Source organism: Triplophysa dalaica, chromosome 10 (assembly GCF_015846415.1).
Source record: "Triplophysa dalaica isolate WHDGS20190420 chromosome 10, ASM1584641v1, whole genome shotgun sequence".
Classification (NCBI taxonomy): domain Eukaryota; kingdom Metazoa; phylum Chordata; class Actinopteri; order Cypriniformes; family Nemacheilidae; genus Triplophysa; species Triplophysa dalaica.
The window spans coordinates 9,713,301-9,722,381 of record NC_079551.1 but is presented as its reverse complement, the minus strand read 5'-3'; positions in this window follow the sequence as shown (position 1 = coordinate 9,722,381).

The window sequence follows — 9,081 nt, the reverse complement described above, 5'->3', positions numbered from 1 at the left end:
AAACCACTAAGCCATTTCTCAAAATATCTTCTGTTTCACACAGTCACTAATTTTTAATGGTATGCGGGTGAATACAGAAATATATATTTTATAATTAACCATTGTTGTAGTAAAAATATAGTTCAACTGTACATGGTTTCTGCATGTGAAAGCACTCACTGACAATACAAGCCATGATAAGATATACACTCATTATTTACTCATCTGTTAAATAATCACCCTTCAATCACATGGGCACATCAGTGCTCAACATGAAGCAGGATATGAGGCAAAGGTTGAAAGAAGAAAAACACTTTTTATTAATATTTAAACAACCTAAAGGGCAGACGGGTCTTAAAAATTAACAGCACAGCTCCATGCAGAAATTAACATAAAGGGGATTTGCCATGGAACAAAGGTGCCATGAGGAAACATGCTATGCAAATTTAATGATTTCTTATTTAAATATTCTTGTCTTGAAGAGTACCGAAAACCTAATTTATGGCTATTACATATTATGTAGAATGAGTCACAATCTTGTGCTAAAGTTTTGTTCTTTTGTAACTTCACCTCCGCCCTGCTTTACGTAGTACACAATTAAAGTATGAGATGCAGTCTTTTACACATTCATAAGCGAATCAGCTGTTCGCTCAAATTCCTCATCAATAAACTTTGACCTTACACCGTATTTGCATTCTTTTACAGATGAATCACTGTGAATCAGGCAAACGGTCTTTACAAAAAAATTGTTATGAAACAAACACATGCACACATTCCGTGCACGCAGTTACCTTCTTTTGTCTTTGCGACCATATGCTCAAACGTAACTCTTGCTGCTTGCGAGCAAAGGCCGAATTGTTCCTCCATACACACTGTAAAAAGTAATACCTAGTTCTACCAGAAAGACTCGGAAGGCCAAAGTTGAGTATTCAACATTTATTTGACAGCTGATAGACAGAATACATATGGTTATAATAAAGATGGTAACAGTTCTTTGGAGTAGGCCCTGACTATGGCTCGCAACCAGAGGGCCAAGAAGTCCTCCACTTCCCACCTTGAGATGGTAAGGCGGGGGCTTAGCCAACCCCCCTGGGGTTATATTGACAGGGACTTCCTGGTGGTGGTGGGGAGGATGGGGGGCGAATCACGTTGCTCTGACTGCGGACATAGAAAGGGGTAAGTGACGATCTTTTATGTTTCATGTTGGAAGGTGATTGGTTGGGTGTTGATTGGCAATGAGTGATACAGGATTGAGTCTTCCTGGCAGAACTAGCGCTGAAGCTACATATCTAACTTATAAAAAGTGAGGCAAATGGCTGCATTGGATTTTTTAAGTTGAATCAATTTGCAGCCTTTTTTAAGTATAATAAACACTTTAACATTACTTTATACAAACTGAACGAAATCAAGTTGAGCTAACTATTGGTACCAGTATTCCTCAGCTAGATAAACCTACTTTTCTTGGTAGAGGGAACTTATTTATGGGTTGCTACAAGTAACCTGTAATCATTTTGATTAGGTTTTATGAACTTTATGTTCTTAGTAAAATGAACCTAGTCATATGTGAATAAACATTTTAATTGAGTCCTGGCTATAACCTCAAAAAATAAATCTAAATTTGTATATTCTAAGCACTATGGTAATTAACTTTACATAAACAGACATTGTCAATGACAATTACAAATTCAATTGAAGAAGAAAAAGATGGGAAGATAGATCGAAGACAATAACATTTATTCAATGTCAACCAGTGTCACTTTTTACAGCGACTACAAAACAGGCAATAAATGTGGCCACACTCGTACACAAAATAAAAAAACAAACACTGTTTAAGTGCATTTTCAACCTGTTTTGAACAGATAAGTGAAATATCCAAACTGCCCAATCTGCAATGTTTAGATAAAGGTAAATGTGAGCCATAACATCACATTGCATCACACCGGAACTGCAATGTCAAATATTATTACAGTATTTCTATATATTTACAGTCCAAAGTCCACATTCATTAAGGCATTCATTTCTCAATTCATAAGATGATTGAGAAATCATTGAAGACAACTTGGTGGGGAGATTTGCATACTTGGATGATGGTTCAGGACGAATGGGATCCTATCCCACAAAATGCCTCTGACACATCTCAAATGTTTACACCAGTTTTGAGGGATACTTGAGGACGAGGGCATAGCAATGTTCAAACAGGAGGCATTATGCTTTCAACAGGTTTGGCAGACCCCTGACCACGGTCTGTCCTTCTATGATAATCCTAATCGTGTCGGGCTGATGGCACATGTACAATTTCAGTTGGCAACTGCCAAGCTCAGCGTGCACCTCTGCTTCATCACAACTCTATTGGTGGAGACAAAAAAAGAATTAAGAGTTTGGTAAGACAAACAGGAAACAGGATGAATATAAAATACAGGTAGAAGACTGATAAGACAGTCAATTTTACTTTTGTTGATAAAGGTGGTGGATACTAGACGGATACTGTGACTAGAGCATGTGACCAGAGTGAGGTCTAACATGACAATGCCATTGAGTGAGGGTACTATACTATAATGATCTACAGCAATTGTCCTCGCCTGTACCTGATTCGTCATCATATTATTGTTTATTAAGCTACAGAGTTTAAATATATTTCAAGAGCAAACGTAATTACCCCACATCATCACAATATTAATACATACAGACAGAAAAATAGACAAGTAGCTTTAAGCCCAATCCATACGTTGGACACTGATGAGGTCTTACTGTCTCTCCCCCCATGTACTCAATCAGGCATCTCCGGACCACTTCCCTCGTTTTCTTCACAAAGGCAAATGGATCCTGTCAAAAGGTACCACAGAACCTCTGTATTTCAACCATTCAATTGCTGTTAAAGGTTCTACTATATACACACCACTGTACTACAAGATCTCTGACAATCACCAGCCTCTCAGAAAAATAAAGAAGACCCCAGGTAACAAAAGCAATTGGGTATCTACAGCCCAGGATAATGCATGTTAGAATAAGGTTAAAAATGTGTTGTTTTACCAATAATATCACTTTTAATCGTTAGTTAGAATCACCTTAAACTAGCGCAGTACTAATGTTAACGTGTTATGTATAAGACTTTTACCTTACCGTTAAATGTTAAATATTAGTTTAATAAATGTGAAATAAAAATTTCTCAACTTAACGTGTTAATCAGTCCCTGAAATTCAGATCCGATGGAGCGAACAAATACTTGAAGTGCTGCGGAAGATGCTGCATCGGACTGGAAAATCCCCGCCAGTGAAAAGGGGATAATGTACACAATAACCACATACAAAGAACTACCCAAATAAATTGCAATAGTTATACTTCAAATATATTGGTTTATAAAAATAGATTGCCCTGCGATGGGTTGGCACTCCATCCAGGGTGTATCCTGCCTTGATGCCCGATGACTCCTGAGATAGGCGCAGGGTCCCCGTGACCCGAGGTAGTTCGGATAAGCGGTAGAAAATGGATGGATGGATAAAAAAAGATATATTTTAAGTAAAGAGGAAGTATATTGATACGTTTTACATTTACATTTACATAATATTTAGGCATTTGGCAGACGCTTTTATCCAAAGCGACTTACATTGCCTTATCCTATGCATTTTACATAGGTATTTGCAATCCCCTGGGATCGAACCCACAACCTTGCGTTGCTCTTACCACTGAGCTACAGGAAAGCTTTAGTATAAAACAAATAAAATGAAGTAGATCAAAACCATTTAAAGTAAATAAAACCTACTTTGTAAATGAAGCACTTTTTACAGTGCAGAAGCTCCAGAAAGTGACTCACCTGTTTATTTTCGTCCTAAATATGCTAATGTATTCTCCTTGAACTTCAAAACATTTTCATTTGGCCATGATTAGCCTGTCCTTTGAATCACCCTCCGAAGTTAATGACTTTTGCTATAAGGACATCTGCTGGGGCAATCACTTCAGGCTTAATTGAGAAAACACAGAAGTCTGGGGATCGACTGCGGCTTCTGTGCAGACTATGTTTAGATTTCTAAATCAGTAATCTTAATTTCCGCTGGAAATGGTCTCTTAAATAAATGAAATCATTTGATGGGTATAGGTCCATTTGGTTTATATTTCTTTGTCTTTTTCTGCCTTCCCCTCTTTCTAATAAATATACACATGTGCATGTTGGTATTTCGAAAACCTTATTTGACATCTTGAATCCATTTACTTATGAAGGTTTGTACCAGAAAAGCATCATTCCATCTTTTAATTTATAGCATCTGATTGAAAACACAAGAAGCTTTGTTACTCATAAGATGTAAGATATTGAAAGGCGGGTAAATCAGATTTTTTTAGGTCAAAAGGAATGAGGATAACAGCAGCTGTTACTCACCAAATATAAATATTGAACTTTTGAAAGTTGTAAACACGTACGCATTGAAATGAATGTCTTTGACTCCTTTTAAGAAAACCACCCATGCTTCCAATTTTAAGCTGTTTATGAATGCACGGCAGGAATTTGGAATCAGTTTACACGTAGGCAGATTTTAACTCACTGCTTTGACATATTGAGTCACAACCCAGACTGCAATGATAAAACATGTTTTATTTAACAAAAAGATCATACAAGGTCGATTTATTATTATTTTCATCAGTTTCTCAATACATAATGGGAAGGCAAACACATTTTATCAATGGGAAGTTCTTGTTTCCTCAATGTATTTTCCTGGGGTTGAATAATGGTTGTAATAATGTATGCAATCATAGAACAAGCAGAAGTGTAATTTGAATTCATATATTAAGGTTTTTTTTTTTGCTCCATTGAAATGCTTCTCTGTATTTAATTCAATGCATAATTTGCATAATTTAACAACTTTCCTAGAAGAACAATCCCCTAAGAATATTTGAGGAAATCTACAAATCGTGTGTTTTTTAAGTAGGCTGCCTTCATGTTGTGTCTTGTTCTGTATGTCATTCCATTATTCAGGCATCCATTAAGACACGATTGTTAAAATTGATGTCTGCTTTTACAACCCATCCCTGGTCTTTTGGGCCCGTCCAGCGCCGTGCCTTGATTATTTAAGGGATTTTACTCAGCCTTCGCTCACTTCATCTGGCTGCTAAAATAGCTTATTAGAAAGTGAGTGGTAAAGTTGCCATGGCAACTGTGAGTCATTCTGCGGCAAGCGAAATAGTCACACTTCTACAATAGACGGCGCTGGCCCTTTCTCTCTTTCAACACATTCACAACTCCGATTGGTGTGCATTCTTTTGTGTTCGGCATTAACTTTATTAATGCACGTCACTGAGGTCAGGTGCATTTAGTTTGCGTTTAGTTAGTTGTAACGGAGTTAGTGTAAAAGTCGCGTTTTGTGACACTGGCTTAAAATTTATGGAACAAATTTTTCAGCGAATTGCCTTTTATGCCACGTCTTATTGTGTTACTTTTATTTTTTGATGTTCAACGAGTAGTGTTGCTTAGTTGCACCAACAGGCTACAAATTTAGCATTGTTATCATAGCAGTTTAAAGCTGTTGAATATGAGACCGCCTGATTGGTTGATCGATGACGTGTCCACACAATGAAAGTAAATGAGGGCCGATGTCGTACAGCATTCTTCAAAATACATTCCATTGTGTTCTGAATTGGAAAAACGTTGAAATGACATGAATAAACGATGACAGAATTTCCATTTCTTGGTGAACTGTCCCTTTAAGTCATCTGAACGTATTGCTTTTTGGGTAATTGCGAGGTGCAAACCACACTTTGCACAGAGACATTGAACTGAATAAAAAGCTGTTTGACGAAAGGTCAAGGTTTCAGAGATGTTCGGCTCACTCAAACGCATTTTGAAGGTCAGTATGATCTTTATAGATATTAAAAAATGTTATCTTATACCATAGTGATTTCCAGCATCTCTGGTTAAACATTGAAGTGGCCAGGCTTTCTTTATATTCAGGAGGCTGTACACACAGCATCACAGTAAAACGACACAACGGGGCTGTTATGGAGGTGGACGCAGACAAGAGGAGCCCTACGCTTATCATCTTTATAAGAGGAGGAAAGGCAAAGGAGGAAGAGCGTGTGGGTGGATGTGTGGGCATGAGCTGGATCCTAATCAGCTTTCCAGGGATCTCTCTCTTACTCTCTCTCTCTCCCCTTTTAGTTTTCATTCTATATTTCTTTGGCTTTTTTGCTCTTTGTCAAAGGGATTATTTCATTATTTACTCATTCTCGTGTCATTTTAAACCTGAATGACTTTCTTTCTTCGGCAGAACACGAATGAAGAACGTTGGAAACCAAACAACTTTGGGCCTCGTTGACTTCCATTGTATGGACACATGAGACATTTCTCAGAATATCTTCTTTGTGCTCCACAAAAGAAGTAGTCATAAAAATGTTTTGAATCTCTTTAATAATAATGAATAACAATATAATAAAAATGCAAGATATTAATAGACATTGTGTGGACTCTACAGAATTAAAGATTCGCTCTTTCTCTTTAGTGCATGTGGCACCTGCCCATTCATGTGGGCTACACTGCCTATGACTCATTCATAAGCACAGGCTCAATCACTTAACAAGTTCCCACTTTCCTCTGCCTACTCAGCCCCTTAGGAAAGAAGCTGCTAGAATCACTTCGCATTGTGCTCCCAATGTAACCATTACCATTCATCAGAGTCAATGTTAAAAATGGCACTTTCTTGCATTTGCATCTTGTGTCTGAGAAAACGCTCAGAGGATCTCTGAGGTTTGAATGAGACAGACTTATCTAGATGTCCATCGTCGTTTTGTCTGTCATGTTCTCACACATTATCAAAACACGGGACATTTTATGTGACGTCAAAATGCGCAGAGAGGATGTGGTGAGACGACATGGAAGATAATGGCATTGCTCAAATTTTGATAGTCGATTATGATTCATATACATGTTAGCTTTGTATCAAGTGTTGTTCTGAAAATGTACTTCATCTTATTCTGTAAAATATACATCTGCGGAAAACATTTAGAGACCATTACTAATTGTCGCCATTCATGTCCAGTCAAAATTTCAATAAAATCAAACCTCAGGGATGATAAAGTCATCCAACAGCCACGTGAAGGACTGACAGCTTGACAAAACACATGAAAGGTTATCACAAAAAAGTACTGTTAAAAATAAAAATATGACAGTTGTATTGCTTAAAAGAACTTAAAAGATCTGAACTTGTTTTCTTTGCCATATTTGAGGTCTGAGAATATTTCCTGTTATTTTGACCCATTGCCTGCAAATAAATGAGAATAGAAATATTGTTAATAGTTTACAGAATCAAACAAATAATCATTTTCCTAAACACACCTATTAATAGTAAATTAAAATAATTTTGAAATGGTCTTATTTCTTCTGCGACTGTACATACATAATAATTTCATAAGAAATGATTAAGCTCATCTGTATTGATTGCAGATTTTATTATTTTAGCAAATCCGAGCACAATGTGAGATATCGAAAATATGTGATGTTACTAAAGATGTTAAAAATCTCACAAGCAGAAATAATGGCTTTCCATTTAACCTCATGGCTGTCTAAAACAAACTTTTGAGAGACACAAGAACTCTCATATGCAATTATTTTCCCTGTGGGAACCAGATCTTATTTGGCAGCTAAATTCCTTTGCTTCTGAATTCTGGCATATTGAAAATACCAGTAACCAGTTTTTCACATTTTAAACATGGCTTAATTGGAGAGGAGAGTCTGAGTGACCTTCCAATAAAAGTGTGTCTTATCGTGTCTGAGTCACCAGGTCTCCCACGCGTTCTCTCTCTCTCCCTCCCTCACTGAGATGGGAACAGGCTGATTGAATGTTGATGCAGAGTACCATTCTGTCTCTTTCGATGGGATGGAGTGTGGAGTAAGTTACATTTCACCTCCATTAATTCGTGCATTGCTGGTGACTCACTGGCCATCTCCGCTTAATGGATTGCACAGGATATTGTGTTTCATATAGCAGAGACATTTCATCAATTCTTTCTGCACTTCATGGTTTTCTAATCTCATGGTGGTTCTAAGCACAGTGCCAATAATCCAAACTTTTGACACTTCCATTAGACAAATAAATGGATACATACAAATAAGTCTCAAAGGGCAACACCATCCCCTGTTGTATCTCCTGTTTTTACAGTATGCTTTCACTATAGTGCATTATGTAATGACAGCATTGAAAGGAGCCGTATGTGAAGGCCAAAGTTTTCTGTAGCCTCAAGCAGGGCATATGTATACCCAGCACGCTTCGCAGAGAACAGTCATACTAATGAGAGCCAAGCTCTGAAGGGTGACGCCGTGGCTGTCCATGTGTTTTTCTTTCTATTTGTTTCTCTCCTGAGTACTGAATAAGGTTTCGCTTAGTTTAAAATTCAATGGAGTCAATGTGTGCTCATGCACATTGAACTATTGTAAAGGATTAAGACTTTGCAGATATATTATGCAGGATTGTTTTCTTGTCCAGAAGGTATTCGTAATATGGTCGAACACATTTTGTGTGTATATGGATACGTTGCTGAATGAGCGTTTTTTATTTAATAATCTGATTTTAGGGTAAATTTGGCTGGGTTTGAACGATGCTGTATAAAAATCACAAATTAAATCTTACAAATTAGAACACGTGTTTTTATTAGAGTGGAAAATTCCAACTATAAAATCTCAAACTGTGCACAGATTTGCAAAGGCAGCAAGTTTAAAATCAAAAGCCATTTGAAACATTTAATATTATATTTTACAACATTTTCGTGAGCTTTGTCATCCTTTTTATTTTTGTTCAGTTCAATTTACACTTATTTGTAAAGCGCTTTTCACAATGCATACTAATCTGTTAGTCAGTCACTTTATAGAACAGTCAAGCAAATTTGCAGAAAGTGGATTTTTTTACATAATAAACCTGAGTCTGTGATCAACACTGTAAAAATCTTCTGTGTTTCTGGAGATTTTTCCCTGTAAAATCACATGATTTTCTTTGTTTTTTTTTGTAAATTTGCGAGTTTTTTTGTAATTTGAAGTTTTACTGTAATAAAATCTATTTCTTAAACAGAATTTATCTGGCAGCTGGGGTGCCAAAATATACTGTAAAAATAAAAATCATGTAAAAG